General features: G+C 44.7%; 1 protein-coding gene across 2 annotated transcripts in view; it reads right to left on the bottom strand.

The window, feature by feature from the left end:
* GNA14 (G protein subunit alpha 14) overlaps positions 1 to 27,326 on the bottom strand; it is a 61,328-nt gene that overhangs the window by 19,033 nt on the left and 14,969 nt on the right. The window lies entirely within an intron of this gene.

Raw genomic sequence — 27,326 nt, 5'->3', positions numbered from 1 at the left:
CTACAGCAATTTGTCAGCTCATTTATCAAACTGCGGATGACATAATAAATATGGAATCAGAAATGTTACTCTTTAGCCAATGCAAATTAATTTTAAAAAGTTTTGGTTGTGTGTGTTTTGTAAATTACCTTTGGCTCTTGCCCGCTTATTAGGACTTACATTGTTATGAAACAGACAAACAGGGAAATCAGTGAGATATCATATGGATGACTTGCAAATATTTGTTATGAGTTAAATAAATGTCTACCTGCCAAGTACTCCAAATAGCAAAGGAAAATCATAATTCCCCTTCCCTGCCCTGGTCCCACTTAGCGTTGATTCAGTACACCCTATGCTGTGACATCACAACACCAGCAACCCTGTTGTAACATGAACCATCCCATGCAGAATTAGCTAAATCACCTTCTATCTTTATATATAATTTAGAATAGGTGAACAGAACCATTCAGTTTACCTTCAAACTACAAATACAGTCCTCCTACCCAACAAGCCCTGGTTATCCCTCACTTATCTGTAACTGTCTATACCAGGAGAAAGGCAGATCAGTAGCCTTCCTGATACACCTTCCTGTCTACTCAGGGAAAAGGAAAGTGAAAGAGGGGATGTTTAGCATTTTTTCATCACCATCAGGGGACACCTGACAAGTCCCTGCTACATCATCCTGCATCTCTGAGAACAGAGTCAGTTCCTCTGTCCCGCCAATTCACACTCACACACATACCCGAGGTTTTGTAACCAGTATGATTGTCATTATAGAAGCCATAATAAAACAAACCAAGTTTATATTAAGAGGCTACTATTTCAAAATTGTGTCGTATTCACAGGGAGCTTTTACAGCCTGGATTCTGTATATACTGTAACAGCACACTCTGTCTTTGCTCTCAGTGTTTACTTTGCTTTTAAAACATTTGCTCCGTAGCCAGGAAAGAATAATGTATAAACCCCAGATAAACAGAATTGCACATTAACAAGTAAAAAAGCATAGGCAGGTTGAAGTATACTTTATATATACTGCAATTAGTATAGGCTGTCTCCTATCACTAAAGGACAAGAGTTTATATAATAGCATCAAACATTGTTTCCCACTGTTTTAGATCTCAAATGAGAAAAGATACATCCACAATGTCTGCTAACAGTATTGTGGCACTGTTTGAATACTAAGTCAGAAGGGAGAAAAAAAACCCTACAGAATTAGTAGCATAACCTCCTGGAGCAACCAGATTTTCCTTGGGAAGTTTCTCATCTACATTCTAACCAGGTCAGGCTGCACTTTGCTGGAGAGATCTGATAAGATCACAGGCCAACTTGTATAGCTGCATGTAATTATTTACTCTGTCCTCTATGCCTTTTATATTTTGGTGCATGCAAAAAATCTATTTTCTAGAGAGTTCTATTGGATAGGGGCCAAAAACCATAAAACCAGTTTTTTCCTGTATGTTTGCCTTATGACAGTTAAGATATGTAAAAACTGAAGGTTAAAAGAAATGCAAAACCAAACTCCTGATGTATGAATAAGTAGGTAATGTAAATACCCCTGCTCTAAGCAAAGTTTGATGGCCAAGCTATAAAGCAATGAAAAGGGATTATAAAGATATTTGTATCAGAGGCTTACCTACATGTGGGCCAGAAAAAATTACGTTTTTAAATTCAGGTGCAATTGAAATATTTGCATTTTCACAAAACTTAGACTAAACTACTGCAAACAATCTACTATGCCAATACATTGGACAATTAAACACACTTCACAACTAGTAAATATTTGCCAGAGGTGAGTCAAGAACTCATGATTCAGTCAAGAACACTTATAATGAGGCCTGGCTGAATTCAATTTTATTTTTTAAATGTTTATATATATCAATGTTCATTTAAACTTTTTTAAAATTTTTAATCTTTAAATTTTTCATAGTTGTGCAAAATTATGGAGGAGGGAGGTGGAATCAGAAATTTAATGACAATTGACATTGTGATTCAAAAAGCTAAAGCTTTAAAACACAAATTGTCAACATCACATACATATCCAAATATCCTTAAACAAGCCTATTTATAACTATGTAAAATGGCTTCTCCTGTTCCACCTCTTCTTTTAGCACTGCATTATCATTTGGCAAAAGAACCAATAGCTAGATATTTATTCATCCAATTTCTGCTGAACCTTTAGCAGTTCACTTAACTTGCAGCAAGTAAGTTAAAAACAAATGTATTACCCAAACAAAATCAAAAGGAGTGGGGAGATCCTTGCACAGCAAGATAGTGAATAAACAAGAAAGGTTCTGCAGTTACTGTTAACTCAGATCAAATGTGTTTTACTACAACAAAAAAAGACTGAGTAAATGATTAACTATGAACAGGCATTAACTAATAGTGCTTTTAAACATAATTACCCTTTGCAATTTTTAATGAAATCTTTTGTAAGTTAAACTTTCTTCTAAAACATGTATATTTTAGCCTAAGAAGTGCCAAAACTCAAACAGTAAATAAGGAATGAAAGAAGTTATCTACAGGGTGTCAAATTAATATATTGGCAGGTTAGAGCAAAAGAAAGTTCGCCTTCTAACCTAGTTCTAGTCAATACAAGCAGAAGTCGTTCCCCCCCCAATCAATCCTTTGCAGTAGGAGTAAGAGATTATTATACTTTGAGCAAGAGGATCCACTCCCTCAGGGAGTTTTACATTTACAGGCCCAGAGATTAAATCAATATTTGGATTTTTGTTAATGAGCAATATTTATTTTTTTATGTTTCCTCAATAGAGTATTACAACATCCTAATAGTTAACACTCTTGACTCCAGTGAGGTCACCAAAGGCTAAATTTGTCTGGCAGGAAATCATCCGCATCCTACAAACCAGACTACAGGCACTACATAAGGAACTAAAACAAGATCCTACAATGCAAGGAGAAGTTTAATAAAACAAAAAAGAGGATAGCTGTGGGCGTGGCCTAACCGTAATATCTGCTTCCTAGGTACATTACCTCTTCAAAAGAGAACAGGAAAGCAAATTATGAAAGAAAAATCTCTGTAACCATGGAACATGGTATTCTAATATATCCTAACTTTAAAAGTGCATGACAGAACAGCAAAGCTTTTGTTCTTTGTTTTAACTGAAAGTCAGCTAAATATAGAGATGATTGCTCTTGTTTTAAGATGTTCCTTAGAGCAATGTAATTAAAAAGCTATGTGCAAAATACTTTTAATGCCAAATACTTTAAAAATCTTGTTTCTATAAAACCAGACCTCATTTTAGCTCTCAAGCAAAATTCTCTAATTATCTCTGAAACTCCTCATATTTGTTTTTTAAAACAAAAAGGAATACATCTACCAATGAGGGAACAGCTGGTCAGCTGCAGGCTGCCCTACTGGTGAACTCATGAGAGCAAGCTTTACATGAGCCCAACTGGTATTTCTACATTTTCAGCCCATGGGGATTTTCAGCAACTAGCTTTTCTCCACTCCTTTCCTCCTCAGAGCAAATACCAGAATGGTTAATATGCAAAAGTCCGCAGCTCAGTGCTTGCACCACAAAAACTTTACTTGGACCTCTTCTAAGCAGTCTAATAGCAAGTATATTGACATACATATCTCTGTGCAGCCCTGTCAATTTTAATGCAAGAATAAAACTGTTGGCCCTGGTACACTGGCCAAATTCCATTCTAGGTAATTGCATTTAGCACACCCAAAGTCTTCCTGTAATTTCAGTTCAATCGTTTTCACTTCCTGTCTTGAACTGTGGTCCAGCATTACAGGCTTAAACAAATTTCAATTTTTTTAATGAAAAATTGAAAGCTTCAGAAACTCTAACTCATTGAGAACTCACCTTCCAAATTCAACCCTCGTATAGAGGGTGCAATGGGTTCTGTGCCCACTTACACCAGTAACGTATTGAGTCCCTAAAAGGTTGGGAATTGTGCTGCTGTAAACTGGAAGGAGAGGTGCTTACATTACATTACATATTCCTGTTAGTTCCTCCTGCTTTATTTTAAATCCTCCAGTTAGTTATTTTTCCTGCCATAGCTCCTTTCCATCCTCTTGGTGGGTAAGTTACTGTGAAGGATGTGGGAGATGTCTGTAATAGTCAATGAATATGTGTGATTACGTTGCTTGCTATATGATTACCAGCGGTTAATTTCAGGAGGACTTACTGGCATGTCTGCAGGAAAGGGGACAATGCCTGCAGATTGCCCCATTCATTTATGCTTACTAGTCAATAAAGAAAAGGAGTACTTGTGGCACCTTAGAGACTAACAAATGTATTAGAGCATAAGCTTTCGTGAGCTGCATCCGATGAAGTGAGCTGTAGCTCACGAAAGCTTATGCTCTAATAAATTTGTTAGTCTCTAAGGTGCCACAAGTACTCCTTTTCTTTTTGTGAATACAGACTAACACGGCTGCTACTCTTAAACTAGTCAATAAAGGTGGCATTCCCTTTGAAGTTTACTCTAACCATACAGGAATCAACTGTTTGACTGGTAAGCCCCCTTGTATCCTCAGGGGGCCTTCAGATGAGAACTGGAACAAAATTTGGGACTGGATAATATCACAGTCCCTGAAGCACAAGGGAGAAGCAAGGATTGTGGGAATCGGCCTGAACCCCAGTCCCCAGAGGCAAGGATGTCTGCAACAATGTAGGCTTACCTAAGCTATAGGTAAAACAGCTACCGCTGTAGGCTGTTTGTGCTGTAAAGAACCCGAGTCTTTGTTCTGCTTTGTTCCCACTGCTGAGATTAAACAATATTTTGTTTCAAAAAGGCTGCTTTGGGTCACAGTATTCATCACAGCTTCCAAAGGGAACACTAGAACAGAGTCAAAGGTACAGCTAGCCCTGAACCAGAGGTTTTCAAACTGGGGGAGGGAGGGTTCCCTTGAGGGGACCCAGAATGTATTCTAGGGAGTGCAAGAAGCTTTGGGGGGGAGGAAACTTGCTGTGCAATATTCAGAAGGGTGTTGGTATGGTATTGCCATCCTTCCTTCTGCACTACTGCTGGCAGCAACACTGCCTTCAGGCCTGGGCACCTGACCAGCAGCACCGTCTCACTGCTCTGCCTTCAGAGCTGCGTTACCAGATATGCCTGTTACTGTGGGGTATGCTCATTTATTAGGGTTACTCTTCTGGGAGGGGAGGTTCTGTAATTCTATTAATGTACTGCTTATGTCACTTGTATGTTCCTATGGAGCTCTACTCCTTTCTGAACGTCACCTCCCAATGGAGCTATCCTTCAGGACCTAGGTTCCCCCAGACTGGGTTTCTCCATCCCTAGAACTAGATGAACACGCACACAGATACACATACACACACAGAGCAAGTCTGAGCGGACTGGGTCAATCAGCACTCTCAAGCTGATCCCCTCATATGTCCCTGGTCTCAATGGGCTAGGCCAAGCAGCCCCTTCAAGCTGTCACCCGTATGTGCCCCGCTCTCAATAGGCTGGGCTGAGCAGCACTTTCAGCTGCCTGTGCCCTTATATGCCACAGGTTTAACACATCCCTATCCCCAATCACAATTGTATTGGCAGTAACCCACTTGATGAGCAAACCCCACCATATTTTTGGGCACTATAGGGATCTTTAGCTTAGGTAAAAGAAGCATTACTGCAGAGTAAATGGCTCTTAGGGGGAAGCTAAAAACACAAAAGAGTAGAGTTCAGCGAGAGAGAGAGAGAGAGAGAGAGAGAGAAGCAACCAGCTTAACCATAAAAGTTATTTATTGAATAATAGTGATAACCACACAAGGAGAGCCTAAACCAACATAACAGTTACATTATTAAAGGTTAATAACTGAGGTAGAAAGGAAAACGAGGGGGGGGGGAATCTCACCCATTCCAGGAGGCTTGAACTGGTCAGGGTTCAGGTGATAGTGGTAGCTATCCTGAGGGTCCTATGATAGGGTCCTGAGGGCAGAAGACAGGCAGAGCCCCCAGCATGATCAGTCACGAGAAGATGGAGTTCAGTGGAATGATGCATAGTTTGGATCTAAGCATCAGAACACTGATTGGAAGGTGAGTAGGGATTTTTCTAGAGGAAAATACAATGGTTCGAGGGAGAACACTAGATTTGTTTGCAGGTAAACTGATGACAAGGGTTTTCTTTAGGCTAGACAATAGGAACTGATCACTCTTGGCTCTGGGTGGTGTTTTCTTCCAGGGAGCTCACAATGTAACTAGGCTGCTTCAGTATTTTGGATATCAATCAAGGATTTATTACTAGATTTGGTCTGATAATTGCTGAGCTGCAGGTGTGTGTACAGGCGTAGGTTCATTAACATCTGGAGCAGAGATTCTCATGATGAAGTGCATCCCAGAGTTCTGTGCGGTTCTCCATTCTGTATGCAAATTGAGAGGTCTCCCTGTCCCATCTTTCATGCAGATGAGGCTAGGGGAGTTATCTCTGTTCTTCATTCTGCATACTAATGGAGATGTTTTAATCTTATCACCCTTGTCAGGAGAGGTCTAGGTGTGTCTCCCAACGCCCTTCACTGCTCTCTGCAAGTTTTTTCTCTGATGGGTTTTGGTTTAAATAGAGGGTGGGGTGGAGTGGAGGGAGTATCTTTCATGAGTCAGACAGGCTGGATACTGCACCCTGGTTCCCCAAGAACACAGAGCTGAGCACCTGGGTGGCAGGGTGGGGTGTACACTACTACAGACACAAAGAAGGGGGACAGGATCAAGTAAATTTGAGAACCACTGCCCTGAATCATTACTGTTACACTCATTTTGCACATTTCCTGAATGTTAATTCAGTTATTTGCCACTTGCATCCAATATGTAAATTTAAGCCGCTGCTGAACTTGATCAATAATCCACAGTGCAACATTTTTTTACTTGCATTTCTGACACCTTAGTTAAAAATCTACAATATATACACATACAGATGTGCATAGGGCCCACCTCCTCAACCACAGATTATTGATCTGTTCAGAATGTTGCAAAAAAAAATCCTTTAGTTACAAATTGATTGACAAAAATAGCTGTAAATATTGAGTTTATACATAAACTGGGCTGTAAATATGATTCAGAAATCTATCAAGGAGATTTTGAATTGCAGGCTATTAAGCACTCTGATGAGTACAAAAAAGAAGTCACAAAAATCTTTTCCTTGAACTCACAGTGATCTGGCCCATTTTTCTGAACTAGTTGCTCCACCAGTTTTCTGACTTTTATATTTATTAAAGACTGATTTTTCCCTTTTGTTAGCTTTGTAGTATGCTGGCTCCTACTGAACCATATTCCATTTCTCTTGGAAAGAGGCAACACTTTTCAGTACTGCTCTTGTGCTTTTCATTCATAGAATATCAGGGTTGGAAGGGACCTCAGGAGATCATCTAGTCCAACCCCCTGCTCAAAGCAGGACCAATCCCCAATTTTTGCCCCAAATCCCTAAACGGTCCCCTCAAGGATTGAACTCACAACCCTGGGTTTAGCAAGCCAATGCTCAAACCACTGAGCTATCCCTCCTATGATACTAAATCCACATTACCTTGTGAGGCAGTATTGCCATCCCCAAATGTTCAAAAATTGTGAGTCAGGCTCACCAAAAGCATGAGATTGGCTTTAAAAATCATGAGATTATGTAAAAATAGATTTGGTGTTTTGTTTTTTTTTAAGTTTGCCTTCTGTTTGTTTTGAGCCTTTAGGGTGCACTTCACATTTTGAAGCTTTCTCCACAGCCATGAGGCCTAGAAACTTGCTTTTTCTTTAATAACTAAGGCTGAAATCATCACCTATCCACTTGAGTCCAGAAGCTGGGGCTTTAAGGAAAACAATAATTGTCATTAGGCTCGTGATAAAATCATGAGAGTTGGCAACACTGGTCATGGTCTCACTTCAGAGCCTCTCTTTTCTCCCATGTTGCAGAGATTTTTGGAACTTTGTTGATTCTTTAGCAAGTGAGAGTTTTTAATGATTGGGAGTGAAAGATGGGATAAATGGCTCCTGATTAGCCACCAACTGTGCACATAGTATTATTTTGGTTATTCCATCTCCCTCAGCCCCTCCGCAGCCTTTTTGTCTCATCCATCTGTAATGTCGTGCATAGTAGTTAAAAGATAAAACTAAGGGACCTCACTTCAATCCTAATAATGATAACTAGACAGGTGAACCAACTTGGAGACAGTTTAGAAAGAACAGAAGGAATTCAACGTTGTTTTCTCCAGTTATTTCCAAAGAAAGTAGAAATGGTTTGAATAAGACCCATTATAATACAACTATAAAAAGTGGGGAAAGTGGTCAATTAATATACAAAAAGAACCAGCAAAACTGCTCTTCAGGAAATGGGATAAATCCTATTGTACGAGACAAGATTTTCTGTAATTTTTCAGTGGACAAAATGCTAAATCTCCTGTTTAGTTGAAACTCCCCTTGAATTTCTCCAGCATATCTCCAGCCTTGCTTATATTCACAACTGTAAATATTTATAGCACAAGCTTGCTAATCACTTTGTTGCTAAAGGATCTTTTTTGTTTAAAACTTGTGAGGAGTTCATGAGGTAAACACTTGTAATATATGGGCCAGGAAACAGCCTACACATGTCTCTATCCAGAATGTACATGTGTATTAGACAGACATTTTAAACACTAACTGCTGTTCATGAGAGTTTGACCAGGATAAAGATGATTTGTACCTACGGTGACCAGATGGTCTGATTTTATAGGGACAGTCCGATATTTGGGGCTCTTATATAGGTTCCTATTACCCCTGTGGCAGAGCACCAACCTTATCCCCGTGGATCCTGCACTTCCAGGTGGTTTATGTTAGCTTCAGAGGCTCGCTGCAACCCTCTACATAGCCTTTTTCTCTCTAGAGCCAGGGATACCGTCTACTGAGCCCTTTTGCATCATAAGCCAGCATGGAGGTTTGCGAGAACTCCCACAGTCTGTGTTGCTCCTACGGCCTCATACCAAAACACTTTAGCCTCCTGTCCTGACAGGGGCCTGTTTTCCCCTCCCAGGAGATGCTTCTGTAGTGGTGGGTTGGGGGGAACCTAGGCCTGCCCTCTGCTCCAGGTTCCAGCCCAGGGACCCTAATGGTAGCAGCTGTTGGCAGCCAACCTTCCACTGCCAAAGTTGCTACATTTCCCTAGGCCACTTCCCCACAGCTCTCCTGCTTCTCCCTTACCTTGGGGCTGCCTTACTAATGACTTGAGGGTATCTTCATTAACTAGCCCTTCAACCATACTTCCTTTCCTCTGCCAGGCTGGAGTGAGCCCTTTTATAGTATCACAGGGGCCTTAATTAGAGTCAGATGGTCACCTTAGCATAATGGCCTCACCAGGCTCTTTGCAGGTTAATTGGAGTCAGGTATTCTCATTAGCCTAGAGCAGCCCCTGCTCTGGTCAGTCAGGGAACAGAAAACTGTTAATCTAGTGGCCAGTAGACCTGCCTTTGGCTCCTCTGCTGAACCAACTGGCTGGAGGTAAAAGGGAGACTGCTGCTAGGCCTTGGGCTCTTCCTGTTGCTCCCCTGGCTGGGCCAGACACCACCCATCCCCCTTTTCTGCTACTTGGTTGCTGGCCAGCTGCTAGACCCTCCTCCCCCCCCACCCACCCTTGGGTGCTGCTCCAACTGCAGCCCCTTGCGGGGGGGAAACCCTGCTGGCCCGCTCCCTGGAGCGGGGGAGTGAAGGACCCCAGCCATTGCTGCTGTGGACACCACCACCTGAGGGGGTCCCTTCTGCCTGCCTGGACCACCACCTGGAGTTCCTGGAGCTGCTGCTGTGGCGTCTGCTGCCTGGAAATGCTGAAGCGCCGAGGAGGAGAAGAAGAGGACCATCTACCAATGGGGGGGAGCACCTATAGAGACTTTGCAGACCACCGTGGAGGGGGCCCTAAGACTGAGTAACTTTTGAACTGTGCTCTTGTGGTGGGGGTCCTGACTGTGTTTGTAGGGACACAGGGTGTGGTGTGGAGCTGCCCCCGATCCATCTGTGTCCCCCCCAATCCCCACCACTGCTGCCCCCTTCATCACCCCCACTGGCTGTATACCATCTGCCTCTAGACTCAGCTGCTTGCTTGGCTTGCCACCCCCTATTTCCACCCTTTGGGCCAGAAGCAGCAGCCAGCCTAAACTGACTTTGTGCAAGCGCACATGGGCGCACGTGCCCCTTCCCCCTGGATTGCCCACCTCACAGCTTTGCCCTTTGTTACTTGCCCCATTTGCCCTTTGCAGCTTTTGCCCTAGCCCCCCCTTACTAGCTTCATTTTGTTTGCCTGCCCCACCCATTTCCCTCTACAGCCTTTGTTTGCCCCACCCCAGCCTTTGAAGCTAGCCCCTTGGTGGTTTCCCTGCCCTAACTCCAGCCCGCTTAGCCCCTTGCTCCGTGCACCCATGCCCCCTCCCATGCGCTTGTGCAACTCCCCATTTTTAGTTTCAACCCTCTTCACTGCACCCCCCCAAAGTTGTTATATCCCCCTCCCCTAGTGCAGCTACAGGAACCGGAATTCCACCCTGTGTTGGCGACTGACCCCAACCCCTGATTGCCCTCCCATCCAGCCCATCCCTTTTGGCGCCCTCCTCCCCTGCCTGCAGGGGGGAATGGTCGACCTGCTTCCCCTTTCCCCTTCTCCTTCTGGTGTCTCCAATTCCCTCCCTGTTCGTGATGGTGGGGGACAAGACGGGTGGGGTCCCTCCACCAGCCCGAGCTGCCCTTCCGTCACCCCCCAAGCCTCTATCTCTGCTGCTGCCGAACCAGCTGCCATCACCCCCGCTGGGGCGCCAGCAGCGGTGGGCATCGGGATGACCTCCGCTGCTGCCATGTCCCTCCCCCCGTCAAATTCTGGGGAAGCCCCTCCCCCCCCCCCGAGCCGGCAGGAAGGGCCAGGGTAGGAAGAAGGAGAAGGGCCTCGCTAAAAAGACCAGGCCCTCCATGGCAGGAACTGCCCCTACTGCCGCGGCCCCGCCATCAGCCACGGCATCTCTCTTCCCCCCCCCCGCTGTTCACTCCACCAGCTCTGCAGATGTCCCTCCCCTGGCTCCCAGGGCGTACGCCCATGTGGCGGCAGGTCACCTCTCTCGCCCATTGCCTCCGCTACCATCTATAGCGGCCGGGGCCCCTTTCCCACCATGACCAGGAAGCACGGCGTCCGTTGCCTCCTGGTGCCCACCTCTCCCCACGTGGAGACCTATGTGCAGGCGCTGGCGAGGGTGGTGGGGCACACGGGCATTGTGGCGGCCTCCAAAATGTATGGCAAGGTCGTCATCTTCTTAGCATCGGAGGCTGCTTCCCAGGAGGCGGTGGAGAAGGGCCTGGCTGTGGGGGGGGCGTCTGTCCCCCTGGAGCCGCTAGAGGACCTGGGCGTCCCCCTGGTCCTGACCTCCGTCCCTCCCTTTCTTCCCAATGCTGCCCCGTTACCCGCCCCCTCCACCCTGGGGAAACCCATCTCTGTCATCAGCCCTCTCCTGTTGGGCTGCAAAGACCCCGTCACGTCCTCTCGTTCTACCGGCAAGTGCAGCTTCAACTGCCGCCGGCGGCGCATGACGGAGAGGCGCTTGAGGGGTCCTTCCTAGTCCCCTACCAAGGGGTCCGTTACCGGGTGCACTACTCCACGGGGAAGGCCCGGTGCTACCTCTGGAAGGGCATCCAGGAGCCCCGAGCCCCAGCAGGGCACCGGCCCCGTCATCGCCAGCACCCCTGGCTGCCCATTGCCCAAAACCACCCCTCCTCCTTCCCAGTCCACCATTGCTCCCGCTCGGGCCCAAGGGGCACCTCCCCCACTGTGCCCAGACGAGCGGGAGAGCCCCGCCCCCGCTGTTTGCAATCTGGCGGGGCCTGTGGAGGAGGGTGCAGCAGAGACACCGCCGAGCATGGGAGAGGGCCCGCCCCACGGGGAATCTTCCCATCATTATCCCCTCGAGTCCCTGAGCCATCACCTCTGCCCCCTGACACAACCCCTGCTAGCCAGCCCCCGGATGATGCCATGGAGGGCTGGGCCCTAGTCCAGGGGAAGCGGGGCAAGCGGAAGGCTCAAGCTCCGCTCCTCCCATCAGAGGCAGAGGCCCCCCGGAAGACCAGGAAGGGGGGCACCGATGCCGAGCCTTCCCTTCTACCCACGGGTGTGTTCCACCCACCAGAGCCGGCTGGGGAAGACGTGGCAGCACCTCCCCTCCAGGGGAGTCCCTCCCCCCCGAGGAAGCCCCTCCTGCCCTGGCGCCCTCTGAAACCTCAGTGAGCCCCGAGGCAACTGTCGCGTTAGGCGACGGCGGGGAGAATCCCGGGGTGGCGGAAAGCGAACTCCCATCCATATAGGAAGAGATCGAGGCCCTGCGTCTGACCTCAGTCACCCAGGGAGAGGATGACCTTATGCCAGTGGGCCTCAATCTGGGCGACTTCACTCCAGCCCCCCTTTCCCGATGCTCCCTCCCCCTAACCGTTGCTTCCGCTCCCACCTCTGAGGAGCCCCTGGACTCCTCCATCAACTCGGCCGCAGATGGCACCCCGCTGACAGCCATCGAGCCTGTTGAGGCAACGGCCAGTGCCATGCAACTGGGACCCGAGCTACCAGGGGCATCCCTCGTTAGTGAGGAACAATCAACCTCCTTCCCGGGAGGAGGCCCTAAGGAACATAGTCCACCTCCTGATGCCGTGGCTGCCAAATCCACCATAGAGCCTGCGCCCAGCATCACTGAGAGCCCTCTCCCCGCCCAGAATCTCATCTCTAACCCTGCCCCTATCCCGTCAACCTCCCGAGATGTTATTGCCGCCCCTGGGGCTGTCTCCTTCCCTTTTCCAGTAGATGACCCCCCAGGGAGCGGCCTTTGTGTTTACCTGTCCCGACCCACCAGGGGCTCCTATCCTCCCTCTGCCGCCCCCTATTGCCCCAGAGTTCGAGGCGGGCCTAGTGGCGCCAGCCCATCAGGAGCCCCGTCGGGGGTCCACACCCTCTCTGCCCGTCTCGGTGGGCCACGGGGCTGTACCAAGGACCCCTTCAGGGAGTAACCATAACCCCACCCCACCCCATGTGCTGCGAGACAAGTTGTGGGAGTTTTTAGAAGACGTCCATGGCTCCCGCAACAAAGTACAGCTTGCTCTCCAGCGATGGGGGGACTTTCTTCCAGGCCGCAAGGGCCCTCATGGGAGAGTGTAAAAGGACCGGGGGGAGGGCACCGCAGCCTACCAGCGGGTCCGTCTTTTCCGTGACTCCTTACGCACCTATGGGGTAGGTCACGGACTGTTGGGCGGCCCATTGGGAGCCGCGAGCTTCCCTGCCGACGAGGATCCCCCCCAGCCCTCCTCATGGCACCTCTTACCATCGCAACATTGAACACCTGTGGCTGTAGGGTGGGTCTCCGCAGGTGCTAAGTGCTCTCCTTCCTTTGGGGGGGGGGTACTCTGTGGTTTTCCTGCAGGAGACCCATACGGATGCGACCGCCGAAGACAGCTGGATTGGGGGGACAGGGTCTACTTTAGCCATCTCACAGTTCGTACGGGTGGAGTGGTGACCCTGTTCTCCCCCGACCTACAGCTCGAGGTGCTGGGGGTCGCCGAGGCTGTGCCGGGCTGCCTGCTGCACCTCCAGGTGTGTATGGAGGGGCTCGTAGTCAACCTCGTTAACATCTATGCCCCAGCAGTGAGCCTGGAGCAGCTGCAATTCTCTAAGCAAGTGTCCGCCTTCCTCGGCACCTTGGATCCTCATGAGTGCCTGGTCCTGGGAGGGAACTTTAACATCACCCTCGAGGAGCGGGACCGCTCAGGGACCGAGCAGAGTCAGGCTGCTGCTGCCATCCTCTGGGAGATAGTTGAACATCACTCCCTGGTAGAAGTCTGGCATGGCCACCACCCAGATGACATTTCCATGTTCACCTTTGTCCAGGTGGAGGCCCTTCGGTCAAGCCACTCCCGGTTGGACTGCATTTATTTATCACGCTTCCATCTTTCACAAGCCCACTCCTCCAGCATCTGGCCGGCCCCATTTTCTGACCATCAGCTAGCCACCGTGACAGCCTCCCTCTGCGCGGAGAGGCCAGAGCTGGCCTATTGGCATTTCAACAACAGCTTGCTGGAGGATGCAAGCTTCGTGGCATCCTTCCGGGAGTTCTGGCTGGCCTGGCGAGGGCAGCGGTGTGCCTTTCCCTCAGCACGGCGGGTAGTGGGACCTAGGGAAGGTGCATGCCCGGCTCTACTGCTGTGACGACACCTGGGGCGCCAGCTGACGGAGGGATGTGGCGATAGAGCGCTTGGAACAGGAGGTCTTGGAGCTGGAGATGCATCTGGCTGCCAGCCCCGAGGATCCACCCCTCTGTGGAGCATGCCAGGAGAAGCGGGAGGAGCTCCAGGCTCTCGAGGACCATCAGGCCCACAGTGCCTTTGTTCGATCCTGCATCCATCTCCTTCAGGAGATGGATCACTGCTCTCACTTCTTCTACACCCTGGAGAAAAGGGGGGGGGGCAAGAAACATGTCACTTGCCTTCTGGCAGAAGACAGCACCCCCCTCACGGATCCGGTGGAGATGTGTGGGAGGGTAAGAGCCTTCTATGCAAGCCTTTTCTCCCCGGATCCAACCGATCCTAACGCTTGCAGAGTGCTCTGGGAGGAGCTCCCTAAGGTTAGCGCAGGCGACCAAGACTGGCTAGAGCTGCCTTTCACTCTGGCCGAGTTCTCGGAAGCCCTCTGTCGCATGCCCATCAATAAATCTCTGGGCATGGACGGGCTGACCATGGAGTTCTAGCGTCTTCTGGGACGTCCTCAGCCCAGACCAAGTCACCATCTGGGCCAAGTCTTTACAGAGCGGGGTCCTCCCTCTTTCGTGCAGGCGAGCAGTGCTCGCCTTATTGCCAAAGAAGGGGGACATCCGCAATTTACGAAATTGGCGTCCCGTCTTACTCCTCAGCATGAACTAAAAAGTCATGGCAAAAGCAATCTTCCCTGCAGCTAGGCTCCATGCTGGTGGACGTGGTCCACCCAGACCAGACCTACACCATTCCGGGCCGCAGCATCTTCGACAACCTATATCTGGTCCGGGACCCTTTGGAACTCGGGCGAACGACGGACCATCCCTACACCCTCCTGTCCTTGGATCAGGAGAAGGCGTTCGACAAAGTGGATCACATATCTCCTGAGCACTCTGCAAGCGTTTGGCTTCGGACTCCAGTTTGTAGGTTTTCTCCGGGCGCTGTACGCCTCCACAGAGTGTCCGGTCAGGCTCAACTGGACCCTGACCGAACCGGTCGGCTTTGGGCGAGGAGTACGCCGGGGTGCCCCCTCTCGGGCCAGCTGTACGCTCTGGCGATCAAGCCCTTCCTGTCTCCTCCGAAGGAGGTTGACAGGGTTGGTACTGCAGGAGCAGGAGCCGGAGCTGCGGCTGGTCCTGTCGGTGTTCGCTGATGACGTGCTCCTCATGGTCCAGGACCTGGGCGACTTGGTGCGGGTGGAGGCTTGCCAGGCCATCTATTCGGCAGCCTCCTCTGCCCAGGTCAACTGGGTCAAGAGCTCTGGCTTGGTAGTAGGGAACTGGTGGTAGGCGAGATAAAGGCAGCTCCTTTATCTCCATCCGAGAGGTCTTCCACGAGACCTCTCTGGGCTGCTGGTCTTCTACCAGGACCTCCTCCAGACCTGGAAACTGTTTTCAACAACCAGGTCTGTGGCAGCCACCAAAGGGACAGATCTCCTCATGGAGCTCCTGCTACACAACCTCCAGCTCTGTGTGCAGGTGGCGGAGTCCCACTTGGTGCGCCAAAGGTTGGTCCTGGCAGAAATCACCAGACTCTGAGATCTCCTAGACTACGACCAGGGAGACTAGCTGGATCCCCTGACGCTCGCTCAGCGCATGGGGCTCTCCAGACCTCGTACTCCCCAGCGCGTACTTCAGGAGGTGAAGGCCGCTTTGCCACCCGCTGCTCAGGTTTATCATGACCACGTCCTGCATGAGGGCGTGCCCCGCCCACCCTCTACCACAGGTCTGGTGGACCTTTTAATTGGGCCTCTGCCCTGTGGACCCAACTGACCCCCTCAGCCGTTCACCGTGAGCCAGTTGCACGAGATGCAGCCGGTCAGCTTCCAAACCGTGCCAAGGAAACATCTATACACGCTCGTGTTCCACACCCTTCACGCCCTCACCCTTATGTCCCACCCCGATACAAAACGGAGGGACCTCCTGCCACCTTTGGAGGGTGAGGAGCCCCAGGGGGTCAGCCTATATTCCACCTTAGTCCTGAGGCCCGCCGGGGATATCAGTTGGCGGCTCCTTCATGGAGCCATGAACACTGGCATGTTCTTGGTGTGGTTCACCTCTACCCCAGACACCTGCCCCTTTTGCAGCGTGAGGAAAACCCTAGGGCACACACATCTGGAGTGTGCCAGGCTGCAGCCCCTACTCCGGCTCCTCACCAATATTTTATTACGTTTTTGGTTACGCTTTTTTCCCCTCACCTTCTTATTTATGCACTCCCTATCCGTAGCCCCACAAAGTCACGGGATCTCCTGCTCAACCTCCTCCTGGCCCTAGCTAAAATGGCCATCTATAAAACCAGAGTGAGGAGGTTGGCCGATGGAGTCTCCTGTGACTGTAGGACCTATTTCCAATTCTCGGTCCGTTCACGTATCCGGGCAGAATTCCTCTGGGCGGTGTCCTCTGACTCCCTTGACGCCTTTGAGGAGCAGCAGTCCCTGTCCAGTTCCCTTCGTTTGACCCTTTGACCACACTCCTGTCCCTGTTATTTCATTAGTTGTCCCTTGGAATTATTTGGTATCCAGGTCCTGTGGATCCCCCTCTGAGGCTGGGGGGGGATCCTTTAGCAGTGGATGGGCTTTCCCCGCCCACTTCCCAGATCCCAATAGGGCCGCTCTGCTGTATCCAACTGGCCTAGGTCTATAACACCCCACACCCCTGTCCCAATTTTTCACACTTGCTGCTAGTTGCCCTACTTGTACCACAAGCAGCATTGCATACAATAACTACTCTCTACCAATCTCCATTGCTGCAGTAGGCAAGATCAGGGCAGGAACCTAAGAGGGGTGAATCCCTTGTATTTCTGCTGTGACAAAGAGAATAAGGAAAGTGGTGGTAAAGCTTCAGGGAGCAGACACTAATGTTTACGGTCCCAATCCAGAGCCCACTGAAGCCAAGAGGAACCTCTGAATTGCTTCAGTGTATGCTGGAAGAGGTCTTATATGAAATTCAGTTCTGTGCTGGGCTATTATAAAGGCTGCACTCCAGTTACAACCCACTTAAATCTTCAAAATATGGCTTTCATGGGGTTAATATGGTGCATAGGCTTATGCTGGCCTTCTGCTCACCATTCATTCCTTTCAGCTACTTAGGAATGTGCCCATATGTGATTCAATGTGAACTGCGGTATAATTGCTATTTCATAGTCACAGTCAACCACAGGCCCAGAGCTGCAGTAAGCTAAGCTGATGTCTTCACCCTACATAGGAAGGTAAAGATGGGCTATATAGATCCATGTTCCTGTCATACATTTGAAAATCTGAGAAAGGCAACAGAAAAAATTTCTAAGTGGCAACCATAGTGACTCATCTGAACAAGAACTAGAGCCTAAAAGTACAAAATGAAAAGGAATAAGGACAAATTAGATTCTACTGTCTGAGATCATATATTTTCTGATGAATTCAAGCAAGGTTGATTCTAGAATAAATAAATTTCTCGCTGATAATAGCCCATTTCATTTATGATCATTCTCTAAAAAGTGCTTTAAATTGATGATATTCTCAGAGGGGGTGGGGCCTAGTCAATAGAACAAGCAGTGGGAGTCAGAAGCTCTGGGCTCTTTAGTCTGCTCTGCCACTGATTTGTTGTGTGACCTTGGGCAAATCACTTCCCCTCCTCTCTTTACACTCTCACATGAGACAATCCTCAGAGAGTTTACAGTCTAAATAGAAAAAAAAAAAAAAAAAGGTAAGTGCAGTGCCCATGCTACTGGGGCCCAAATCTTAACTGGAGCACCTAGGTGCCACTGTAATACAAATTAATAAACAATGGGCAAGTAGTTGTGAGTATACCACACATTTAAGTTGGACCATTTGACCTCTAATCTAAATTTTCAGAAAAAATCAGATACATTTTTATATGATTTAGTAGAGAAAATGTCAGTACACAGTAATTTCTGGATTCAGTTTGATAGCTAACATTAAATTACTGTATGAATATTACAAGATATTAGGAAAACACTTATAATCTACAGCCCCTTTAATTTGGTAAACATTCATGAAGAATAACCTGATAAGGTGTTCAGTTATGCAGAATACCTACAAAGCTCAGCTCTGTTAGGAGGTGTGTGACCTAAGTGGTATCAGCCACCCAAGAAGTGGGAGTAGCTGGCTCCTTCAGAAGTGGTGCTGCTTTTATAGAAACATTTGTTACCTTTTTATGATAACTCATTAATGAATTCTGAACAATGGAATTGTGCTAGATAGCTGCAGACACAGACAATCCACCTCCTTCATAATGTGTTTTATAATACACAGCGCTCTCTCTCTCTTTCTCTCCATTTCAAATATGGAAAGTCACGTTGTGAGCCTGGCTGTAATAGCTCATAATCCTTCCTTTGCCTCCACTAAAAATAAAACAAGAAATGCAGCTACACATACACTTATGAATTTATTTAGGGACAATGCTGCCTTTAACAGGGGCATATGGACTGGATGATATCAAGGTCTTACCGTTCTAGGACTCTGAATCCTCCATACTTGAAACTGACCCTGCTCAAAATTGCCCATGTAATCAAAAACACAGTGATGTTGTTGCAACATTTCTGCTACAACTCTCTGCTGAGTTCCAAATACACTGATAGATTTTGTATCTTAAACATAACTCTGGAAAAGTCAAGAAAGAAAAAGCAGCGCTGGGTGGTTGGATTAAATAACTTCCCCTAACTCAGTGGTTCTCAACCTGCAGCCCATAGGCCACTTGTGGCCCAGTCAGCACCCAGCTGAGACTCGTATGACATATAGGTAGTACTGGATTCAGCCCACATAACACATTGTGGGATGCAAATGTGGCCCACAATGGTAAAAAGGTTGAGAATCACTGCTAACTGATGCACAGGTATGTAGCTTCCTGATCAGTTCTGATGCAGTATGTTAACTGCCCTCTGTAACGCGCTATCCATGTTGGGTTTCACCTACATTAATGTGTGTTCTCACAAAACGAGCAACACAAAATATGTAGGGTGACCAGAGAGCAAGTGTGAAAAATTGGGACAGTGGATGGGGGGGGAGGGAGATGACTAATAGGCACCTATAAAAGACACAGCCCCAAATATCGGGACTGTCCCTACAAAATTGGGACATCTGGTCACCCTAAAAATATGGTTCATAGCTGGACAATTTTTTGCTAGATGCTTGAAATTGACAGATGTGTAATGGAATGCTGAGCTGTATTTTATTATTCAGCCACTAGATAGCACTGTGCATAAAATACCGTATTTAAATGAATCTCAGCCATACCTAGCAGAGCATTACAGGATGTTATGATGAACACATCTGGTGTGTATAAACAAGTTCTGTAGCAAGTCCATATCTGGCAAAGGAATATGACCGGATGTCCATGAAATACAAACTGAGCAAAGGAATACCAAGACTACTGCTTGTTTGAGAATGATCTCAACACTGAAACCTTCTTCTTTCAAAGAAGAATTGTAACGAACTTGGATAGTATCAACTTCTTTATTAAATGAATCCTAATATTGCCCCACTGTTGCCCCCATTTACCATAACAAATCATAAATATACTAAAATATCTAGATGACTTTTAAAGCACACAAATTAAGAATGGCTGCTGCTTCATAATCATCATGTAACTTTGATTTAAGAGAACAGGTTGAAAATGTTAGTAGTGGTTTTTAGTACTTGCAGTGGAAAGGCTGCAAATAGTAAATGATCTTCTCTGTTTAGTCCTCATTTAGTTGGGTACTAGGTGTTTCTACACACAGGGTAAAAGAAAAAAATTACATGCAGTAGCTTGCACACAATGCAACTAAAGGTCCTATCCTGAATGCTTATACGGTATGTTTGGAAACAGTTGGATGTTGAAAACAACTTGATGATGGAGAACTGCATTTGCTACTCGCTATACAAAGTTCGGGGGTGGGGAGTAAGGGGAAGAGGAGGGAGGTTGGGATGGGGAGGACAAGATACAAAAGGAGTAAAAACTAACTCCAAATCTAAAACTAACATCTCTAAGCTTATCACTGTCATCAATAGATATTTTTGCTATGTGGATTCTGAAACAACAATGACTGAATACCACACATTTTGCTACGTTTTTATGTTCTTTTGTCCATAACGAACATAACAGGAGAACTTTGCATTAACTTCAATGCCATATTGAAACAGAGTTGGGAACTGAAGAAAAGGGAAATTCAGGCACAGTGGCACATCCAGACAGGAAGGATGAGGCAGCTGTGTGACAGGGATTAATATCTTCTGACATCAGACAGAAAGTTCTTTATTATTATTTCTATTATGGCAGAAAGGAACTCCATTCAATTTTGGATTTGGGCCCCACTATGCTAGGGAAATAACAGAGGACTGCCGCAAAGTGATTATAACCTAGATGTCAGACAGGATGCAACAACTGAACAATACAGACAGACAAATAGTGACAGGTTCTGAGAAGATTAAGTAACAATGAAACAAACAGTTTATCACAAGAGCTGAAGTCTCAGTACTAACCTAACCCGTGCCAATTTTTGGTTTGGAATATTCTTTTCATTCCAAAAACAAGAGACAATAATTATGAAATGGATATATCCTAAGGGCAGTATAAATTGTTGGCCTTTGCTAATAAGAAGAGTTTAATCAAGGCTGCCTTTATTGTTGGATGCTTATTTGCCTTAATACATTTATGAACAGAGATTAATACTTTGCACAATATACATTAAAAAAAAATAATGATCAGACTTTTTTTCTAAGTGTTAGCCCAACTATGAAAACAGGTCAGGGGAGGGGAAGGAATGATGATGTGTTGCATGCTAATAAATTCAAGAGAGATGTAGTATTTTAATTTGTAGCCGTTCTTTCATGTGTCTCCCAGACAGTATGTACAGGGTGTTATTTCTTAAAATGATTTTGTGCGTGTATCAAAAGTTCTTCAGCAGAAGATGGGCACAAGCAAAATCATATCCTAACCGAGGGGGGAAAAAAAAAATCAAACTTAAGAAGGGACATGAACTAGAGGAGCTCTTGAGCTGGTATTTAAACCACAGAAATGTAAGAAATATGCATGGAAAATTTCTCTATTAAGGTTAACTTCATTTTACAAAATGTTCTCACACATACTTCCAAAGCATTGTATTGGCTCAATTTTTTTAAATGAGGCTCTCTATATAAATTAGATCAGATAAACTATGCCTGCTTAAAATTTGCCAATGAAACCACTCCAGTTTTTTATTTAAAACACAACATGAACCTAATACTGTTAGAGCAGAAGCATTTCAATAAATTTGAAATTCCTTAGTATAAAACATCTATTCCTGGGATTTAATTAAATGCTGTTTCATATTTAAGAATCAGCTGCTGGGTTCATTACAGAACTTTCAGACAACTTTTTGGTAGAAAGACACAGTACTGTCTTAAAAGCAAATATAGTTTTCTAAATGTATTCATCCTTCCTAAAATATTGGGGCTCAAATATCGTGCAGGGTTGAAACAAGAAGGGAAAAACAATGATGAAAGCAAAGCTAAAAAAGTCCACTGTCACAGATCCTTTGGGGGGGGGGGGGGGGAGAATCTTAAATTGAATGAGCATTACTGACTTAAATATGGCCTCAAATTTAAATTTTCTAAAAATAAGGTTTCATAAAATCTAAGACACTTAGAAATTGTTCCACAGGTTTTTTCCCCCTTGAATTCCAACATAAACAGACTGTATTTTTAGACAAAAAAATATTGTGCTGAAGTGTTTGAAATTCAAGCATTGTAGCAGTAAGAACCTGAAAATGAAACTTACTAAACAAAAGTGCAATTAATTTAAGTGAATTTCTAGTGTTAAAGTTAAAAAAAAAAAAGAAAACAAAGAGCTTAACTCATTACAAACAAACTAGATTTTTAAAGTTCTCATGTTTAATATACAATGTATTATTGGTAATGTAAGAGAATAAACCTATTTGCATTTAACATATGATCTTAAGCGACAGTGTCTCAGCCAAATGTCCTTGTTCCTTCTTTGCACCATATGTAAGTGAAAATCTAGCAGATGGAAATGTTACAGGAAGTTATTTCAGTATTTTTGATTCTCTAAATATCACTATCATCTTCACTCCATGGAAACAATTGGTAGATACAATCAAATATTGTTTTGATTTGCACTGTTCTATAACTTTCATCAAAATAAACTTATTGCTGACGATTTCAGACATTTTCATAAGAGGATGTCACAGGCAAACACTCATAATGGGCCTTCAGATGTGTCCCAGAATCTTTAGCACTTACAGCCCCCACTCTTCAAAACAATTTCCACAGGAATCAGTGGAATGGAGCATAGGTCACTCTTGGTGTCAGAGAAAGGACAGTTAGTTACAAATGATTCAACAAATCAGATTCAACAGAATAGGATGCAGGGAATTGGAGTTAGTTTGAAAATCCCCAGCAACTGCAGGGACTCCCCCTCTGGGGCTAGACACCCCAAAACGGGGGGGGGGGAGGGGAAGACACACGGGACTGCTGGGCTCACATAAAAGTGACAGTTTGTTCTTTTAAAAACTACTTCCAGATAAAATATTTATACATTTATCCACATTTTACATGACCGTAAAGACAGAATTAATAGATGTGTGGCAAGATTTGCATTCACACACACTTCTGGGCTGAGAAAAAGTGTGAGGAATGTCAGCACAAAAATTGTTTTGAAGAAGTCATTAAACAACTGAAAATAGTGGTATATGGCCGTCATCTCACCTATAAAATATACTGTGATATTATTTGTAATGATATCTTACATTTTAGCAAAACTATTCTACAGACTAAGAACGTAACATGGGGAATATGATGCACCCCTTGTTATATTGCCACACTTCAAGCAATACGTTAAAAACAAAAATAGACAGCTGCTTAAAAAATTAACAGAGCACCCAGGAACATATATTAAAAGATACCTTGTCCCAAAAAGCATGGTAAGCATCCGATGAAGTGAGCTGCAGCTCAGAAAAGCTTATGCTCAAATGAATTTGTTGGTCTCCAAGGTGCCACAAGTACTCCTTTTCTTTTTGCGAATACAGACTACCAGGGCTGATACTCTGAAACCTGTCATTATGCAGGTAAATACAAGGTGGAACAGATAGTTTAGCACAAGTAGTTAACACATATTTCAAGGGACCATTTAAGATGAAGTGGCCCATTAACACCCCTCCAGTCATAGGAGGCAAAGGGGGGGGTATGTGCAAAATACAGTTGGGGAGGTTATACATTGTTATAATAAGCCATAAATCCAGTGTCTCTATTCAGCCCATGATTTTTTAGAATTCTAGCAAAGTTATGAATTTAAGCTCTGAGACTTGTCTTTTGAAAGCATTGTGCAGGTTTCCTTTGAGGATGAGGACTGATCAGTCAAATATAGTGATCACTTTGTGAAAAAAGTGTTCAGGGTGTATTTGTGTTTTATCGGTTTTCCTGTGTGAGTTCATTCGAGAGCATAGTGATTGTCTGGTTTTACCCACATAGTTGCTATTGGGGCATTTAGTGCACTGGATGAGTTACACCACACAGATCTTGAAAAGCATACTGTAGTGTAGGGGGATGTTGATCATTGTAGCAGTGGAGATATGTCTGCAGGCTTTGCATCTGTTGTTCTGACAGGGTCTTATGCCATTTTGAGTTGGTGTGTCCTGGTCTTGGGGAGGAGGTTGCTTCTGATGAGCTAGAAGAGGTTGGGGGGTTTTTTGAAGGAGGAGTAGTTCAGGAAAAATTTCTTTCAGCATGGAGTCTCCAGAGCGTGGGTTGTAGTTGCTTGACGATAGCAGGTATGGGTTCCAGTGTGTGGAGACACGTGACAACTAGGGGTGTGTGGTCAGAGGGAGGTTTTATTTCTGTATTGTCGCAGGTTCTTTGAGGATATTTGGGTGGCCTATTCCATAATGCAATCTGTTCCATCATGTATTTAGCTGTTCACTCTGAATAAATTTCTCCAGACCTGAAGAAGAGCTCTAGCTAAGCTCAAAAGCCTGTCTCTCACACCAACAAAAGCTAGCCCAATAAAAGATATTACTTCACCCACATTGTCTCTAATATCCTGGGACTGTCACGGCTACACCAACACTGCACACTGTACACAGGAGAAATGTAGATGAGGAGAGGAGTCAATGGGACCTAGATTTTCCATGTAGTTTTTTTTCTCCACATGTTAAACAGAGAAATCAACCTCAAACTGCAAGCTGATAGATCAATTATGTGACTGCTGAACATATGAAAGTAAAAAGATATTGCTTCTTGTTTACTATTTTCATCAAATTTCCTATAATCATTAATATTACAGTATACCATATTTTGATTTATACTAGACATAATTTTTCAGTGTTGTGAGTGGCAATTTACCTGTCTCACTCTCATTAACATCACCTAAAAGAAAATCATTTTGTACACAACCTAAAAATGTGTTTCAAATGAAAATCTCAATCCTTTTAATCACTTGCTGTATAAAAGCACAGATATTACAGATTCAGCTTTCTTCATTCCTCCTAAAAAAATAGAAATAGATTTAGATTTGTAAAATTATTTGTTAGGTATAGTTAATATCTGATCTTAAATGTAAGGCATTAGTAACAATTTTATATTTTTTCCCTTTCTAAAGTCAAAGATTTTCCTATTTAAATATTATTGACAGCAAACCTCAGACCTATTTTGCAAAAGTATATTCATGAGAGTCTCAACAAACCATCCTAAGTGTTGCTAAGCAAACTCAATTTAAATGAGTTAAAATAAATTTAAATGAAGTGATACACAAATGTATAAAAACAAAACTGAAGCTGAAAGTAAAACAGCCAACTGAAGCTACCGCGTAGCAAACAATTTACTATGTATCCTGAATGCAAAAAAAAAAAAAAATATCCACATCCTTTGTAAATCAATCTATTTTTTGATTTGTGCAAATGAAGCTGATCCCTTCGGGTGAGTATCCATGTTATAGAGAGAAAATAATTAAACAAGATATTTACCATGTTAGGAAATGGCAAGTTGAATGTCAGGTGTTACTATTTGTTTAGAAAGTATCTTTAATTGCAATACTGAGGTAACAAGTAATTTGTATAATCAAATAAGAAATTGTTTAACCTGTTTTCCTTGGTGAGAAATCATTCCTGGAATTGATTTCTAATTAAACAAACATTCTTAGAGAACAAAAAGAAAATAAAGTACAAAAGATTATCTTTGATGATTATCTTTAAATTACAGCCAAATGGGCTCCTGTACAATATTTCAGTTTTAATGTGCTATCTTTTTAAATGGACACGCTGTTTGATAGGCATTTGTTTGTTCACATTCACCATCTGCACTCCTCTGGTTTTAAGTACAAGATTAATATTTTCTTATGAGGCTCTCTTCTTCAAAGGGAAAGCAAGTATTGATCTGTCATGGATCAGATCCTGGATCATTTATTTGACTTTGAAATTGCATGAACTAGTTAGTAAATTCTTTTTTCTGCATATTTGATGAAGGAAAAAGCACACTCAATGAGACAGGGCAGCCTCTCATTTATCTACTCCAAGTTCAGCAAATACTAACTGATATAAAAATTAGGTGTAATGACAACTAAGGATGCATGAGGCCCACCAAACCTATCCAAATCCTTGAAAGCATGGAAACAATTTAAAGGAAAAGTCTCCAGCATTCCTTGCCACCTTCAACATCACCTAGAATACTGTTGAATTTCTTATGGAGCATTGCAGAGTATCATCATCTCCATTTCCAACACATACCAAAAAGAAATACATAACAGACTGAATTGGATGAAGTTAGGTATGTAAAAACAAAACAAACGAACACCTTACCCTGTTATGCTCATACTCTCGTTTCCACAAACTTGACTGTCACATAATCCATTCTTTGGAAAGTTATTCTGATTAACACCATTAAGGTTTTGTGTGTGAAAGAGTAGGATTAAGTTGGGACACGTGTTATTGCTTTTTGGAGCAATTTGCTGGCGATCAAAATGAGACCACTGCCATTGTACAGCTTGCACAGTAGGGGTTAGTTACTCAGTGAAAACAAAAATTAGGCAATCCTTCCACCAAGAGCTTGACACCATATTTTGAAAGCAGGCTCATAAGATGCCTGGGGCTTCAAAATTCAGGTCTCCAGTGCTGCAGCCCTCATATTTAAATCAGATTTTAACGTTGCTCAACACCCAGCAGCACCCACTGTAAAAACAAAGATATGCAATACAACATTCTTAAGAACAATGGGAGTTGTTGCATGCTGAGTGAGCACTTTTAAAAATCTGGCCCTTAAATTTTAGTTTGGCATTGGCAAGAAATATATTCTCAATTTAATTTATTCTACTGTTGATATTATTAGGTCCATAGGACAGTACATACCAAGAAACAAGAACATTTAGTTAAGCATTAACTTGAAGACAAGCAAAAGAGAATAAGCTTTAAAGCTTGACAATAAGATTCATATTTTTTATATACCCAATTATTATAATCCCCCATTTCTCAGGTTCTCTGCCTTTCAAAGTAATAAGATGCCAATTAAGCTATGGAACACTCACAACTAGTGAGCATCTTGTCAAGTAAAGCCATATTAGCATATTCTGCAACTTCAAATTTTATACTGACACATGAAGCTGGTGTAGAACTTGCATTTCCTGGTAAGAGGGTAGGATAAGGTAGAGACAAATTTCTTACATACCATCTTTTTATTACAACATCCATACAAAATAATCTCCCTCACACTGTTAAACGAGTGAGCACATAAAAGATGTGGAAGTACAGTGGGGCACAAAGAGCTGCCAGCAGGAACAAATACAATATTATCTTAAAGGAAAATTGAAGTGATATGATTTAAATCGCTTGTTGTTACAGAGGTGTTTACTAATGATCCAATCCTTAGCGCCAAATGTCTTCAACACGTCATGCTCTCTTTCTCCCTACTTCATTCCCTATTCCCTCCCCTACCTTCCACCCCAAAAATTCTTTGTCTTTTCCACATTCAAGGACAGTTTCAAATAGCTCAAAAAATAAAATTCCCCCCCTGCGCTCCTATATCACTTTTAGTTATATCCTACAATCTTTAGTAAATGTCATCATTGCTTAACTTTTCAGACTGATTCTTCCATGTTTTGATTGCAGTGGTATCTCCCAGAAACCTGCCAGTTTCACCCTAATAAGGCATCAAATGGCACTGGATATGCTAGATGTGGGGAATAACCTTGAATTTTCAACCACAGGCCAGT

This window comes from Dermochelys coriacea, chromosome 5 (genome assembly GCF_009764565.3).
Source record: "Dermochelys coriacea isolate rDerCor1 chromosome 5, rDerCor1.pri.v4, whole genome shotgun sequence".
In the NCBI taxonomy this organism is placed as follows: Eukaryota; Metazoa; Chordata; order Testudines; family Dermochelyidae; genus Dermochelys; species Dermochelys coriacea.
Note: the sequence above shows the minus strand (reverse complement) of the source record. Positions and strands in the feature narration are given on the sequence as shown.